Below are 16,173 nucleotides of genomic sequence, written 5' to 3' on the forward strand. Positions count from 1 at the left end.
GGAAAGTTTTATCAAAGAGGATTAGTTGTAAAAACAACACTTTTGTTAGCTCTGAAATACCCAGGCACAGTTGGACAACTTACTATGGAGAGTGATGTAAATTGTTAAGTTTAGTCACTTTTGAAAAAGACAGCGAAGAGCAAACAACATAATCACAGGTTGGTTTGAAATAATCTGTAAACAGTTTTGGCAGACAGGATAGAGGGTTTTTTTCCTCAAATATTTACAAACCTAAAGATACAGATGGGTAGTGGGTGAGATTTTTAAGCACCATGCTCTGCTAATTTATATTTGCCAATGATTTTGTTTGGAATTTTCCATAGCAGAATTGGAAAGCATTAGAACCTTCCCCTCCAATCCTCCAGTTCTCCCTTGGACAAGTATCCATTAATTCCATTGAAAACCTGACATAACATCAGTATTGCCCAAACAAAGGGCACAGGAGCAGTGGTTTAACTGAAATGAGCAGACTGCTCTGCTTTAATGTAATGATGAGTATCTGATGGGATGGGCTTGAAATAATGCCAGTTTTCACTTACAAGAAATCTTTGCAGCCACATTAGTGTGTGTTTCATGCAGTGAGTAGAAAAGAAAATTTTAACTGTTTTTCAAAGGCCAGTAACAAGAGTTTTCAAAGACACTGGGCTTTTTATTATTAAAATGCCTGTCTTTCATTTCATTTATTCTGCTTTTGCTAGCCACATGGTTGAAGTTAGGAAAACAAACAGCAGATACTTTTCAGTGAGGAGTGTTTACATTAGGTCTAGCTTATCTGTGCAAAGAATAATCTATGAACTCTCTCTGGCCTTTTGGATAAGCAAACGTAAACCTCATTTCCCTTTATTGTCCACTCCACGTAATAACTAGCCTTTGCAAAGGTCTTCACAGAGATTATGCAGTCCAGGATGGCTCCTGGGGATTTCCTTTAATGAATAAAGGGATTGCTGTGTGCATTATTGAGTAGTAATACTGGAGCTGAGATGGTCTAAGGATAAAGCAGGCAAGGCTGTAGTGAGACGTATCAGACTAATCGATACAGCTAGAAAAAGCGAAGCCTTTCAAGCATGAATCCTTTCTCACATCTCTGAAGTTAAAATTATATGCTCCACAAGTTCATGCAAGTGACCACACAGTCCCATCTCTTTCTTGTGAGTATTTGTAGAAACCCTTTGTGAGTTAATCCAGCTTGGTAACCTAGTACAGGACTAATCCAGCAATAACCAATGGATTTTTTAGGGTGAGTCAACATGCTGATTTGGCCCCTTTCAGGATCACAGTCAATGCCACAGATGCCAGGAGCAAGGGAGAAGAAGAAAAGGAGAGCCAGGCTTTTTGGTGACCATAAGATAAATTATTGGTGCTGTTGTGTCATCTCACAGCAGTTAGGCTCTGGTTTGGAGATCTCAAATGGCTTCTTTAACTCTGCACACATGAAATGCTCCAAAACCCAGCAATCAGCCTAACCATCATAAGGGTATGCTTAAGTTTTCAACAGCAATCGACCATCAAGAAGCGGACGATGCTGTTAACAAGGGCTTTAATTAGAGGGTTTTGCAGCACTTCCCAGAGCCCTTGCTCTTTTTGACGGGTAGGCACTGAAACCGTGACTTTCTCAAGGCACTCACGTAGCTGGTGCCACCACTAGGTTGAGTAAGATTCCTTGTTTCTGATCATGCCCTTATCTCTATAATGACAACAGAAGATAAATAGCCTGAACAACGTGTGTTTTAAGGACTTCTTGCCTAGCACACTGAAGTGACTCAAATTGCTCACGCAGCTCAATGATTCAAAGCATGCTGAGGAACCTTGTCTTGCTGTAGAGAATACAGGTTTTAAAAAGCAAGGTAAAGCTACCAAGTCTGAGCTGCAGGCTAACACATGGCAAAAAGCTTTATATGTATAGGTTGTTGTATAATTTCTTGGAGTAATGAGATACTTTTTTTTAAGGACATACACAATTCTGATGCAAAAATACAAGAATGAAGAATCTGCCACACTTCTTCATATTCAGTTAGTGCCCTAAACTGCAAAAAATGTAACATATTTTTTGCTTAATTTTGTGCGGACTAGTAGTGTGTGTTTTGACAAAGCCAGCTAACAACCACATGCTATTAAGAAGAAATACCTCTGAAGGAAGGATTAAATGATGAGCTGAGACACTTAAGAGTTCATGTGTAGTTCTAAAGGCTCCTGTTTCTTTCATTCCATAAAACCCCACCATATTTCACGGTCTCCCACATAAACGCAGGATGTGCGTGAGCTGACTGGACTGAATCTGCTGACTGGGTTATGAACATGAAATGCCTCACCCTTATCTCACTTTTTGGCTGCTTTCACCTGCTGCAAACTCCATGGTGGTTCCTTTGAAATCTACTGTTTTCCAGTGACTCACCTAGAAATTACGGGTTTTCATGGCTAAGTGTTCTGTTATGAAAGAGAAAAATAAAGATGCTTTGCTGTTGTCTCATTCAAGTAGATTTACACAGCTACTATCAGCAGTCAAGATTGTTTTTCAGTAAAGGCATAACTCCAGGGCTTTACCTTCATCTTTCTCCTTCAGAAATCTTCCAGAGAGATCTCTTCCCTAGGAAATCTTTTTTTTTTTTTTTTTGTTCACTCAGGTTTAATGTGTGAGCATTGTACTGCAGAGATTGTGCAAGGCATGCAAGGCTGCTGTCTTCCTGGGCAAGCAGAAGCTACTGAGGAGTTCAGGAACGAGTGGCATCAGCCTGAGTTTCTCTAGTAGCCTGCAAATGGTTAAGTCATGCAGCTGGTTACTGAGCTCAGTCCTGCGTGATGGCTTCTGCATCAGCGCAATCACACTCAGACCCAACAGAGCCATCAATATGTATGCTGCATGCTCCCACACCGCAAGCCATAGGACGCTTCTAACAAACTTCAGTCCTAGCAGAAGAGCAAAAGCCATAAGGAGGCAGCAGAAGAAATGAACGGCGTGATCAATATGCTATATCCTTCCAAAGACAGGGGTTTGTTACCTAAAAATCAGGTCAGCCCTATAAAAGTGAGCCATGCCCCATGCTATAGAGGAAGACAACTCCTCTCTGCCCAGACATTGCCAGTCTGAGGTGAGAGAAAATTCCTGATCCCAAATTGTAATACTGGGCAATTAGGTAAATAAGTGAAACCAGGCAGCTGAGAGACAGCAAAATACCTGCACTGAAACACAGCACCAAACCATCACCAATCTCCAGGTGAGGAAAAGCCTGTTCCCCACTCTTTCTGCAGTCAAATTTTGTAATGGGAGAGGGAAAATATTCTCCTTGATCATGCAGATGATAAAGCAGAGGGTGTATATGAATGGCTGGGACTTGAGAATGCATCGCTGCTCAAATACAAGAATGGATAAAGAGTAGACATGCCTGTGAAGACAACACTTCAAGTCTGTTCTTCACTCAGTGCTAATGGGCACTTCATGTCAGTAAAGTTTTTTCTCAAGGTCTGAGCAACTGGGCCATGAAAGTCAGAATTCTATCATCTTCAGTGGTTTTTTTTATCTCTTGACCTTATCCTTCCTGCCACCATTAGCTACACTCATAAGCACAGGTGGTTTTTCTCCCGACACTTTTTCTTTGGAAGAAAGCTCGTGTGTTCTCACGATAATGGTTCCATCTTGGGGAACCACAGCAGAATCAAAGAATCATAGAATTGTTTAGGTTGGAAGGGACTTTAAAAGTCATCTAGCCCAACCCCCCTGCAATAAGCAGGGACATCTTCCACTAGACCAGGTTGTTCAAAGCCCCATCCAGCCTGGCCTTGAGCACTGCCAGGGATGGGGCATCCACAGCTTCTCTGGGAAATCTGTGCCAGTGTCTCACCACCCTCACAGTAAAGAATTTCTTCCTAACACCTAATCTAAACCCACCTTCCTTTAGTTTAAAACCATTACCCCTTGTCCTGTCACAACAGGCCCTTGAAAAAAGTCTATCCCCATCTTTCTTTCTTTTAAGCCCCCTTTTAAGTATTGAAAGGTGGCAATAAGTTCTCCCTGGAGCCTTCTTTCCCCAGGCTGAACAACTCCAACTCTCTCACCCTGTCCTCACAGGAGAGGTGCTCCATCCCTTTGACCATCTTTGTGGCCTCCTCTGGGCTCTCTCCAACAGATCCACATCTTTCCTGTGCTGAGGACCCCAGAGCTGGATGCAGCACTCTAGGTGGGGTCTCACCAGAGCAGAGTAGAGGGGCAAAACCACCTCCCTCGACCTGCTGGTCATGCTTCTTTTGACGCAACCCAGCCTTGTTTCTGCCAGTATTCATCCTGCCACTCAGATTTCCGTCTCATTTACTGGGCGAACTGCTGAGAAACCTAGGGTTCCAGGGTTCATATCTTGGATTCAAGACTTGTAGGCCATCTGCAAGAAACCTGATATGCCAAAGAGCCTGGCTCATGCCAGATCCTGGTAGTGCAGCCAAGTACCTCAAAATCTTCAACACCTCACTTAGAAGAGGCCTTTCATGCTTTCCACTCTTCAGTGAGCTACATCTTCTAGTATTCCCTGGGTCTTCTACTATTGTCCTCCACATTAGCAGGTGCCTTGAGCAGGCCCTTCAGAAAGAGATCAGAGTCATACTGATCATTGGGAAGAGAAAAGATGTTCTCTGGAGGGCTTGCTCTAAATGAGGGCCAATCTTCACCATAAACAGCAGCAAATGGGATGGAGCCTTAAAGATGCCTAGAGTCAAACCAGATTAATCAGGGATGCAAATCAGTTAGCTTGCCTGGGCTCCAGCTCATCATCATACTCAGCTTTTCAGACCTCTCTGATTTCTTCTGGTCCATCTTGGGAGACTGAACCATGTCACATCTTGGGGAAGTTCTGTGTTGGGTCAATGTTTTGGAGAGAAATCAGAGCACTAGGGTGCTGTTCCCCCTAATGAGAAGTATGCACTTTTCCAGCTTCAGGGCATCACCATACCAATCTCTGATATAGCCCATCCCAGCACTTCTAAATCTGAATATGGAAGAAGTTGAATGTCACCTTAGAGGACCTCACAGAATTAGTTCTCTTGTCTCAGAAGATTTTTTAAAATCTCATTTTCCTAGATTTAATGCTAAATCCTGTACCTTTGCTGAATTTTACTATTTAACCTACCCTTGCACAACATTTTCACCATTTTTGAGACTGTAAGCTGCTTAGTTACCTCTGTTGCAAGACCTTTTGCACCTAATTTCCTCACATCTTCTACAAAAGATGTAATTTGAAGAACTTTAGGAGAAAATCATGCTTTTTGGTAATAGAATATAGAAATCCAGTAATTTATTTTTTTGCCTAGATTCCCTTTAGGGTGTGTAGGGACTCATAATACCCAGAGACTCATTGCATTGCCATTCATATATTGATTACCAAGTACTGCCACCACTCCTATCATGCCACTAAACCTTGCTCTAGGTAACCACCACTATGGAAAATTCTCCCTGAAAAAGTATCTGCTGGGATTTGGAGATTATGTCATGATTACGTAGTTACTTCTTTCTTTCTCCTTCATTTAAGGTTTGCATTTTCTTGCCTTAATTTGTATGCCGTGGGGATTCCCATTTCAATCTGTTATTCTGTGGGAAATTAATATTCTCAGTGACGCTGCACTACTTTCCTTCTATTGATTTCTTGCCCATGCACTGGAGAGAACATAATCTTAGGATGAGCACTTTGCATATGCCACTCATTTAGAGCTTTGGTTGTTGGAGCAAAGATCAACGATGGACAAAAATAACCATGTCCCTCCACAGCGCACTGAAACGTGTAGTCTGAGCTACAGGAATGGTCTGGGAACAGCTGCGGCACGAGGCTCTGCACAGGGCCACAATTAGTTCTTGCTTCTCCCCTGTCCCACAACAGTAGCAAGTAGCAGCCAGTCCAGACTGAAAGCAATTAGAGACCCATTCATTATCATACCTTTGTTCTGTGAGCTGATTCACAGGAGCAAGGGAGGAAGCCTTGCCAAGGCTGCTCATGTGGCAGTGAATTTAGCAGGAGCAGGGCCCAAGCTGGGATCCAGCTTCTCATCAAAAGCATGATACTCCCATCAGTTTAGCCCCAGAGGTAACCCACGCCAAGGAAAAAAGGGAAATCTTATCTCACTTTCTTCCCCTCTGTAAGTGAGCAGATGAATTTAATTTCTCTCTTTCCCTGCAGTCTTACAGGCTCTCTTCTGACTGAAATACTGGCATTCTGAAAATCGTTGCTGAAACAAAATCCTCGCCTTAATTCAGCTTGGACTGCAAACTTCTTAATAACGTTAGTCAGATTCTCCTTGGTTACACCGGTTTGGCACTGGCTGTACTGGAGTGATGTCCGTCAAAGAGTAAAAGTCATCTCCCTTCCTGTATTATTGCTCCATACTTGATACTTTTTCTCTTTGGTTTATCCCCTTGCAATAATAAAGAGGTCTTTCACATGATTACTAGCTAACATAACTAAGCTGCATAGCTATTCATCACTTAAATGTCCCTGCTATGAAATTCCATGCACAAAAAAGAAGGCATAGCAAGAGCTTATTTGGAAAAGAAAATACTCTGTGTCGGTGTATTCATTAATGACTGTCTCATCGTCAAATTCTTGGCATATCATTGTTGTATTTTTTCCCAGCAAGACACAGAAATTGTTTGGCAAAGCATTCATCAAAGCACATAAGCATATGTCTTAAATACATGCTTTAAGTTAGTCATATGGTCAAGTACTTTGCCAAACTGGGACCTGTATGTTACACAGTGGCTGCTTCCAGAGATCTGTCCCACTAAAAAGTGCAGACAGACAGACAAGGAAGTGTAGGGTTGACAAAGGAAAAAGCAAAAAGCAAACTTGAAATTATATGATGACTACCTCTGTTCCAGATAATCCACTGCCTTAGTAGCATAATGAAGTGTGAATTTAAATAAAAAATAAAATTATTTTACCAGTCATTACTTACCCACAGCCTCGTCATCATCAGCCCATAAGCATGGAAGGACATCTATGAAAAATAGGGGGAGGCCAAGTGGATAGGAAGTGTAAGGGAAAGGCAAAAGTGATTTCTGGGAGACGAGGACAAACGACACGTCAGAGCTGATGCCACTGGCAAACTGTAAAGGATGGCTGCAGTAAGAAGATGAGAGGCATGGATGAAGCAGAAGTACAATACTGGATGAAGGAGAAGCTTTAAATGACACAGAATGAAATAGTAAAAGCCTAAAAAACAATTAACCACCTGCAACACTTCTGATTTGACTTGCTGTAAGCATGGCTTGATATAAATATGCTGTCATACTATCAGTGAACGAGAGAAATCTGTTTCCAGCCCATTCCACAGCTCATTGTCTCAATATAATCATCTTCACATTGTCTGTGAACATCTCTGGATAGGTATTTTGCCCCATTTCCATACACACGTATCTTTTTAAATTCTGTTCTTCTATCCATTTTTCACAACTGACTCTTTAGCCTACCTGAAATGCTATTATCACAACAGTTTTTGAAGTATTTTCCAAATAAAAGATGGGCAGAGTCATCTAAAACCACTTCAAGGACTGTAGATCCATAAAACCTGAAGTGTCATGATAACAGAGTGATAAGGAACTGATTGGAATATTCTGCACCTTCTGACAGGGAGTTTCAGAAAGAAAGAAAGAAATCAGCTGTAAATTAGCTTTTAATGTCAACGAACTTTTCCAAGGAGACAAACATTGTTTCCACACAGAGTTCAGGGTGTGCAGGTTTGTAGTGGCAGCCAACTGTTTATTAACATACAAACAATGGGCTCAGTAAACACCAGCATCTAATCATGCTATTTTTCAGTAGCAAAGTTCCTGCTATTATGGCCCCCCTGACAGAGATGTGTTATGAGAAAGAAATAAATTTGAGACAAACTATCACCTCTAAAAAGCATAATAGCAAGTGCAAAGACTGCCTTGGTTCAAATGTCTTTTCTGTTTTGGGATGCATGGCTTATTAATCGTCACTGTGCAGGGAAGTGACTTCTTCCTCTCCAAGAAATGGAGACTAAAGTTAAATGAAGGTGGGCCCGAATTCTTGTCCTAAATACATGAACTTAACAGGAGGGTGTCTCCTCTGCCTTCAGCATAGTCTTTCTGGATTTCAAGAGGTATAAATGAGATCAGCATATGATAACCTTTCAGATACCTACAAGGAAAATACTCAGATAGCAAAACATAATTTCCAGACAGTTCCAGTAAGTGCATTATGCTAGTAATTTAATGACTAATTGCAAAATCTATTATCTTGGAGATGAAAAGATTTTGTAAGATTTAAGATCAGATTTCAAGTTCAAGAAAAGCAGGAAACAAAAAAGAACAATAAACTAAATACTGGGAAACACATGCATGACTCAAAGTCCTGCAATAGAAACTGCTGTAAGCTTTCATACACATCAATGTGATTAAAAACAATTACAAGATACGCAGGAAAAGTTGAGCTCTGTATCGAATGTGAATTAGAAATTTCCAGAGAACCATTGAAAATGGAAAGGAAAGGACAAAGAAGCATGAACCTTTCTTTGCAAAAACTGAACAGCAAATGACTGTGAGGCCAAAGCAGTATTGTTTACTGGGCAAGAGAGCAACATCTGGACAAGGCTTAGGAGGCCACCATCTCCAAAGGCGACCCATTGTAACTGCCGGTTGTACGAAGCGTCTGAAACACTGAAATGTCTGAGGCGACTTATTCAGCAGCATACAGCTAACGGAGCGGGGGCAACAACAGCCCAGGAGAACCTGGAGAGCCAACTATTATGTTAGATGTGAAAGAGCTTATAAATATTGTTACAGGGACCTGGCTGTGTGAGAGACCGATGGTTACACAGTGAGACAAAACACTGGCTCTCACTGGGTAAAATTCACCTCTTTAGAAAAGGCTAGTTTTGAAGGCTCAAGTGGAACATAAATAATGCAAAAGCCTTGTGATGGGTCCTCTCAATGGGCTGAATTTAGGCTACTGTTCTTACCCTAATGACTAGAAGGAGAAAGAGTATCGGGCAAGAAAAACAGACCTGAGATAATTAAGGGTTGTTAAAGTTTTTCAAATAAGCTTCTGGGCCAGACGTTTCACGCACATTTTGGTAGGTTTCAAGGTTATTTTCCTTGTCTTTTATCTCACTCTCTGAAATGAAAATAATCTTCAGTTTTCCAGACTGTACATGAGAGCTTCAAGTACCCAGGAGGCACAGAAACACACAAATCCCATGAATCTGGGGCAAAAAAAAGAGTCCTGAGAATAGTCACTGAAATGCTGGAAACTATGAGCCATTAGTGGTGTTGGAGTAGATACAGATAATGTAAGCTGATAGCGCAGATTGAAAACATTAATACCCAAGAAAAATGAATTCTGCACACTTGTATGTGCAAGGAAATGCCAAGTAACTGTTTTGCAAAGAATGCTAAAAGATGGTGCAGAGGAGAAAAGCAAACGATAAACCCTTTAAAGGAAAGAAAAGTTGTGAAATGGACCTGTTGGTGCCTCCATTTCCTTCCAACCTTGTTGACAGGCTTCTAGCAACATAACTTTGTGAGATACAAAAGCACAGCTTATCCCTTGCAATATATACACATGTTAACTTAAATAATGCCACTGCTTTGGAATCAGAAAGTCAAGGATGCTGGCAGATCAGTTGTGCAATCGTGATAGAAAAATGATTAGGTGCTAGCTAATTCAAGAAGATCACAGAGGACTGGCACAAAGCAAGTACATCTGATTCGAAACAAAGTTAGGATCCCCTTCTCCACCGGGACATGAATGAGATTCCCGACCTACTCTTACTTCCGTCACCACCAGAGTGTGACAGATTTCAAGTAATACCAACATTTACACTGATAATATGACCAGGGAGGAACTTCTGCACATGCAGATATCTTAACCTCTAGTGATAACATGGTGTGATGTTAGCCATCGCTGTAATAAACTCTGATCACTCAGGGCTCTAATTAGACAAGCAGACAAAGGTGAGTCAACTATGCTTTTTAAAAAAATCAAACTGGGAAAGAGAACTATGGATTCAATCTCAACCATTCAGGTCAACTGGACCCAGGGTGGGAGGCAGTGGGAAAGGCAGGAGCGAGGATGTAGGACAGAGGTGCACTGAGAAATCTGCATGCAGAAAAAGAGAAGGGGGGATCTTTAATACCCCTCATTCCTATGAAGTTGCTGACACAGGCTGGAAATCACAAGATTCCTCCGGCTTCATCTCTTCTTTCTAACCCAGTCCCTTTGTCCAGCCATGATCCCACCTTCACAGGATGGTTCAACCTACACCTACTACCCTCCTCTCAGAGGCTTCTTGGAAACACCTCTTCCCACACCCACCCCAGAGAAGGAGAGAATGGACATCCTCCTTTTACTCTCCACAACAAATAGGAAAAAAATAGAAGGAAAAGGAGAACATGAAAAAGGTGCGAGCAATTCTAGTCTAAACAGGCAAGGAAGACAAAGGGAGAATGGGAGAAAGTAATCTGAATTCCATCTGTAGAAGGGAAACTAAAAGACGGAGAGGTGAAGTCCAGAGAAGGTTGGCAATGGAACCAGAAAAGCAATCCAGCTTTCCTAAAACTATTGCAGTATCAAACTCAAATCTTCCTTCCATTGCTTTAGATTTAATAATACAACAGAAAGTAAGTATGTGTCTAATATCTAGTGTTCTGAGGTAGTTCAGCTAGGTTTTAAGGTAACAAAAACATCTAACCCCCCCCCTCTAATTTCCTACCTTTATCAGCAGCGACTAAGGCTAATCAGTACGCTCATCTGATTTAATCCGACCTTTGAAAATCCTTTTTTTCTCCAAATACATTGCAGGTGTTAATTGTCAAAGCTGTAGGCTTTCCTCCCGCTTTGTTAAATGATTTTCCCCCATTGTAATGAAAAGAGAATGTCAGATATTCACTGAGTTCTACTTCTTTTACTTCCTACGCTTCTCTGTCCTTGTATGTATCAAGTCTGAGGACTTGTGGTTTACTAAAATAGCTGTGTTTACTGATTTTTTTTTCCCCCAATATCTTCTGTTCACTCTACTTTATTCATGTGCTTTTCTAGTCTCACGATGTGAATATAAAAACAAAATTAGTGTCCGCAGACAAATTGTGGTGCAATCCATGAATACAAACCTAGAGAAGGACAACCAGAAACTCCCTCTGTTGTTGTCTTGCATGGCATTCATTCCTCCCTTAATGCCTCTTATTCCCTTAGGATTGCTTTGTCCATTGATAATTTCTCAAAACAGCTCATTATTTTAGCCAGCTGATTATATTGTTGCTTTATAAAAAGCATTTATTTTTTGCCATCTTAAGAATTATTTCTACAGCCTCAGTCTAAAGACAAGATGTTTTGCTCTTGTTCTCTCTGAAAGGCTTGTATATTAATCAAGTCACAACATAATTGCCGTGTTCTACATAAATATCAACATAAAATCTGGATCCTAACTTTGACATTCTCTATTTAGCCATTGAAGTACTTCTGTGTTCCCCATTACTTTTATGCTTGACCATCTCACGTTACTTAACGTATTTTCATAGGGCAGAGCTATTTGCCGAGGTAAAGAACTGAAGCAAGGATGAAGAGTTTGGAGTACGGCTTCATCAAAAGAACAAACAGTTCCAGATTTACACTAGTGATGGGGAGGCTGAGCTTGTCTCCCGCGTGCCCAGCCGTGCACGCTCTCAGGTTCCCTTGTGCAGGCTCCAGCTCTGACACAGCGGTGCAAGCAGCCAGGCAGGCTCACCTGCTGCAGAGTTACACAGCTGCTTTGTCTCTGGGCATCAGGACCATATACTTCTGCCTGATACAACCTTTTGTTGCATAAACCAGCTACTAAAATACCTTCTTATGAAGCGGTTCTGATTTGATAGGGAGTAATTTTTTTTCCATAGAATGTAATTCAACCTGCAGGATACAGCACGCAGTGATATTCCTCCTGTAGAAGTGTGCAGGCTGTTCCTGAGGAAGCCTGCCAACTCTTTTTGGACATAGTCAACACACTGGACCTTTCTCACAAAGCCAGGATGTGGATCAAACAGGAGCAGCCAGCAGCAATAGATTTCCTCTTTGTCATGAACAGATACTATAAATCCTTAATGAAGCTACTAAACCTTTTTGCTCTATTTGACATAACTGATCGTGGACTTAGCTACTTCTTTTGCCAGAAGTGGGAAAGAAGAGCAAGACTTCATAGCAGTGGTTTCATGGAGTTCTCTCAGGACACCCCTGGATAGCAGTTCTGCCTGCGTAGCTGACACATCGCTCCCCTGCAAGCTCAGCCCTACAGGGTCGTGGCTGGAAGAGTTTATGCAGCAGCACGGACTGAAATGCCACTCACAGTTCAACTGCACACACTTCCAATGGCTTTTCTTAGACCATTGTAAAATGGCATGCATTGGAAGAATAGGGAAGTGATAGAAAAGTAATTTAGAAGGGAAAGGAAGTTCTTTTAAAAAGCTCCATGCTAACAAACTGTGAGGGAGAAAAAAATCCTTAAATCCTTTAGACGGTGTGCACCCTGACATTCCTCACTACTTCTGGGATTTCCAAATGGCTGTGATTCTGACAAGAATACCTTGGCTGTCAGCCTCTGGTTCCTTTTCTGGGATCCTGTCTTGGCTAGAAGTGAGTCAACTTTCCAAGACTTGCTCTCCCTCCTCAAATACAACTAGTTTTTATTAGAAGGCTAATGTCATCCCCATTTCATCCCTGTTTCAGGGTGAAACTGCCCACTTGTAAGTGTTGGTTCATATCCCGGGAAGCCATCTGTTCAGGAGACACAGGCTTCCCAAAGTACATCAGCCTGGCGTTTAGCTCCATCCTGCCGTGTCCTGAAGGCTGACGTTTGAAGAAGGAGGACACCAGGGGCAGTGTGCTTCCTCAGCTTCAAGGCCCTGGAAATCACTGACCCAACCAACCTCTCCCTAAGAAAACAGTGGCTGCCAGGGAGCTATGTTCTGGCTAAATGATCAAACGCTGCAGCAGGAGGAGGCAGACTTCCTGGGACAGTAGATTTGCCAATAAACTCAAAAAATCACTGCCAGCAGAAATTTAGTTCGTCATGAGCCTCACACCTTCAGAGGCAGGCAAACCCTCCTGCCAAACATCCACTTCGGGAAAAACCAGACTCATAGACAAGATAAGAACAGGCAACCAATCTGGGTTCCAGCTGGTGATGGGAGGGGAGAGGTGAGTACACCTTTGAGCACTCCATGATTTTGAGAAGTATTAGCCTAGCAATAGCATGAAGGATCATATAAGACCTACATTAAAAATATAGGAGAAATAAAAAATTTATTAATTTATTAATTGTGTTGGTTTAGAGTATTTCTGTGATGATGTTTTGGCCCTCCCAATAATAAATTCATTAATATTTTTTTTTTTATACTAGCATGTTTTCATCTACTTGGCAAAACTGATGACAACAGCAAAACCTCTATCAAAATGTCGCTGGATCACATGAGAAAGTAAGTACCTACAATAATGGTTTGGTTAAATTATCTCCTCTGGCCTCCTTGGAGGCAAATCTGGATTACCGGGGCTCTAATGTTGTAAAAAGAGGCTTTGTAGAATACCATACGGCTAAAAACATAATGAGCTTTACTAGAGGGGAGCATAATTCTAAAGTTCAGCAGAAGGTGTATGTTTGTGTGCAGTGACTAAGCATATGCAAGTAGGAGGCAATTACAGATGGCTGGAAATATGTTACTACTGCAAAACACATATGATGTTTTGTATCCCAGAGCAGAAAGCAGAAATGCTCTGAAGTACACAAGCTCGGCTACTAGCTGATACAGTGATACTGAATTTGTGTTACTTAGGACCACAGCATCACACCCAGCAGCTGCACATCAGCAGGCGAAAGGTTGCTCACGTCTTTATTTTAAATTGAACAAATTGATCATGGAGAATTTGCAGAAATAAGAGGAAGGTACCAAGTGGAAAACAGTAAGTTATATTCAGTAAAAGCTCCCTTAAAAACAAAGGTATGAGTTAACTGTGAGCTAGCATGCTTGGGGCATATAGGAAATGAAATAACTGTGTTTGGCAGAGTGGTTAGCCTGCCTTCTCTGCTCCATTCGGGGTTGCCTTATCTATTTTTTTGCTATACTAGAGATCTGAGATTGATTTGGCTTAATAAATACTGCTTCTACTTGTAAAATATTAACTTGAGGTGTATAAATTCTCTTAGATGTATTTTACATGTGTATTTCTCACTTTTACCTAAGCGGTCACCTATGCATTGAGAGCTTAAACCTCACAGCACTTACCAATTTGCATCTTAACTGGGGAGGTGCCCCAGAGGAGGCTTATCAAGGGATTGTTTTGGAAGTGTTGAGTGGGAACTGTCATTAACATGAGGTTTGTTAGAGAGGACAGGAAAATAAACAGGACCCAGTCCCTCCTTGGCTATGGGGAGGAACAGAGACTTTGCATTGGATGACAGGTTTGTGTTTGGAAATGAGGTATTTACAAAAAAAAAAACCCAAAAAAAAACCCGACCACAACCTTCAAAACCAAATCACTCTCCGCTCCCTATTCCACCCATTTAGGTTTCAAACCAATCTTACTGAAGTGTAAAGACTGATCAGAGGTGGTCTGAGTGGAAAGAGCTACTCTGATTTTAAAAGAAAATAAGTCTATAAAGGATAGAATGCGCGACTAGGACCCACAGTACTGATCCCACCAGCTTTGCACTGGGTGAGAGAAAAGACAGGTAACCGGACATTTCATATAGATATTAAAATACATATATATATACACATTATGTAATAGATATTAAATAATATTTTGTATTAATACAGTGTATTATGTAATTACGATTAAATATAATGTTTATATACATTTTACATGGAGTTATTCATTACTTCCTCGCCCCTTTCCCACTCCCCCAAGTCTGATCAGCAGCCTTATTATAGGGCCAGCAGGGCATAGAATTCTGCCTTTAAGTCTGGGAATTGCATCCATGAGTGCAATTGCATCTTGAAAGACTGGGAAAATGAAAAGAAACAAGGATTTCCTGCAGGAATACAGGAGGTAATATACCTGAGCATGCTCTGGCCAGAATTTACACGTGCAGCAAACTTCCAAAAAATAAGTCAAACTGAGGCTTCTTTTGGAAAAGTTACCCTAAAAGCATTCACACTTCCTCTGTTAGGAAGTTAAGACCCATATACAATGATGCGAAATAGGCTCATCCAGAGGACAAATGTGAAAATTCATTTTTTTTTACGCTAAATTGCTCACTAGAAGAATCTGGTAACCTGATGGGAAGCCTAGACTGACTGTCCTCCTAATCTGGGCGTTATGAAGGGCCTTAAGAATGTGCTAGAGATGTTTAGTCTGTTTTGGTAGGACTGGTCATTGAAAATACCGCAACTTGATCTTAACACTAGCAAATGAAGACACAATTTGAACAGTCTGCTCTCCTCGCTGCACTACCTTCTTCATTGCCTCTTCCTTCTCCAGTGAGCCTCACATATTTGCTCCCTCAAAGCCTCCATCTTCTGACTGCCCGTCAGTAAGTGGTTGTTGCCGACACATACCTTTTAACACCCTTTCAAGGGACAAAGGGACTGAGACAGAAAATCCTCACCGGGATGAGTGCCAGCAATTCTAACTCCCTATCCCGTGCTTAAGAAAACAGAGCTCTTTCTGAAGTAGTACTTCCAAATTTTCTGGATTTTACAGTGTTGTCAATCATGAAGACTTTGTACGCTCACTAACAAATGCACAACTGGAAACACGGCAAAGGCACTGTACTTCTGCAGATTAGCTCCAAACTACTTAGATATGACCATGGGGCTCTAGACCTTGTGTCGGGAACCACTACTGTAGTGCATCTTCTCACCACCCAGTAAGCATGGGGACTCTGATCTGCTCACCCCTCCATTACAGCAAGACCCCTTTCACTCTCCCTCTCTTACGCTCTACCATGACGTAACATGTGGTGGCTTGATGTGTACAACATCTGCTGGCCTCTTGGAGAACGACCATAGGTGAACATGGGCTGGACCTCAGCCAGCCCAGTAGGTAGGATGAATGGGAGACAAGGGTCACTCCAGGGAGGGCCAGAAGAGCTCTTTCAGTAGCTCCAGCACTCAAAACTGAGCATTTTTACTGTTGGTAAAAAATAGCACTAGAACAAAAGTCAAGACGACAGAAGTGTATTTTACATTAAGAGGCTGATTGCCTTTTT

This window comes from Falco rusticolus, chromosome 2 (genome assembly GCF_015220075.1).
Source record: "Falco rusticolus isolate bFalRus1 chromosome 2, bFalRus1.pri, whole genome shotgun sequence".
Classification (NCBI taxonomy): domain Eukaryota; kingdom Metazoa; phylum Chordata; class Aves; order Falconiformes; family Falconidae; genus Falco; species Falco rusticolus.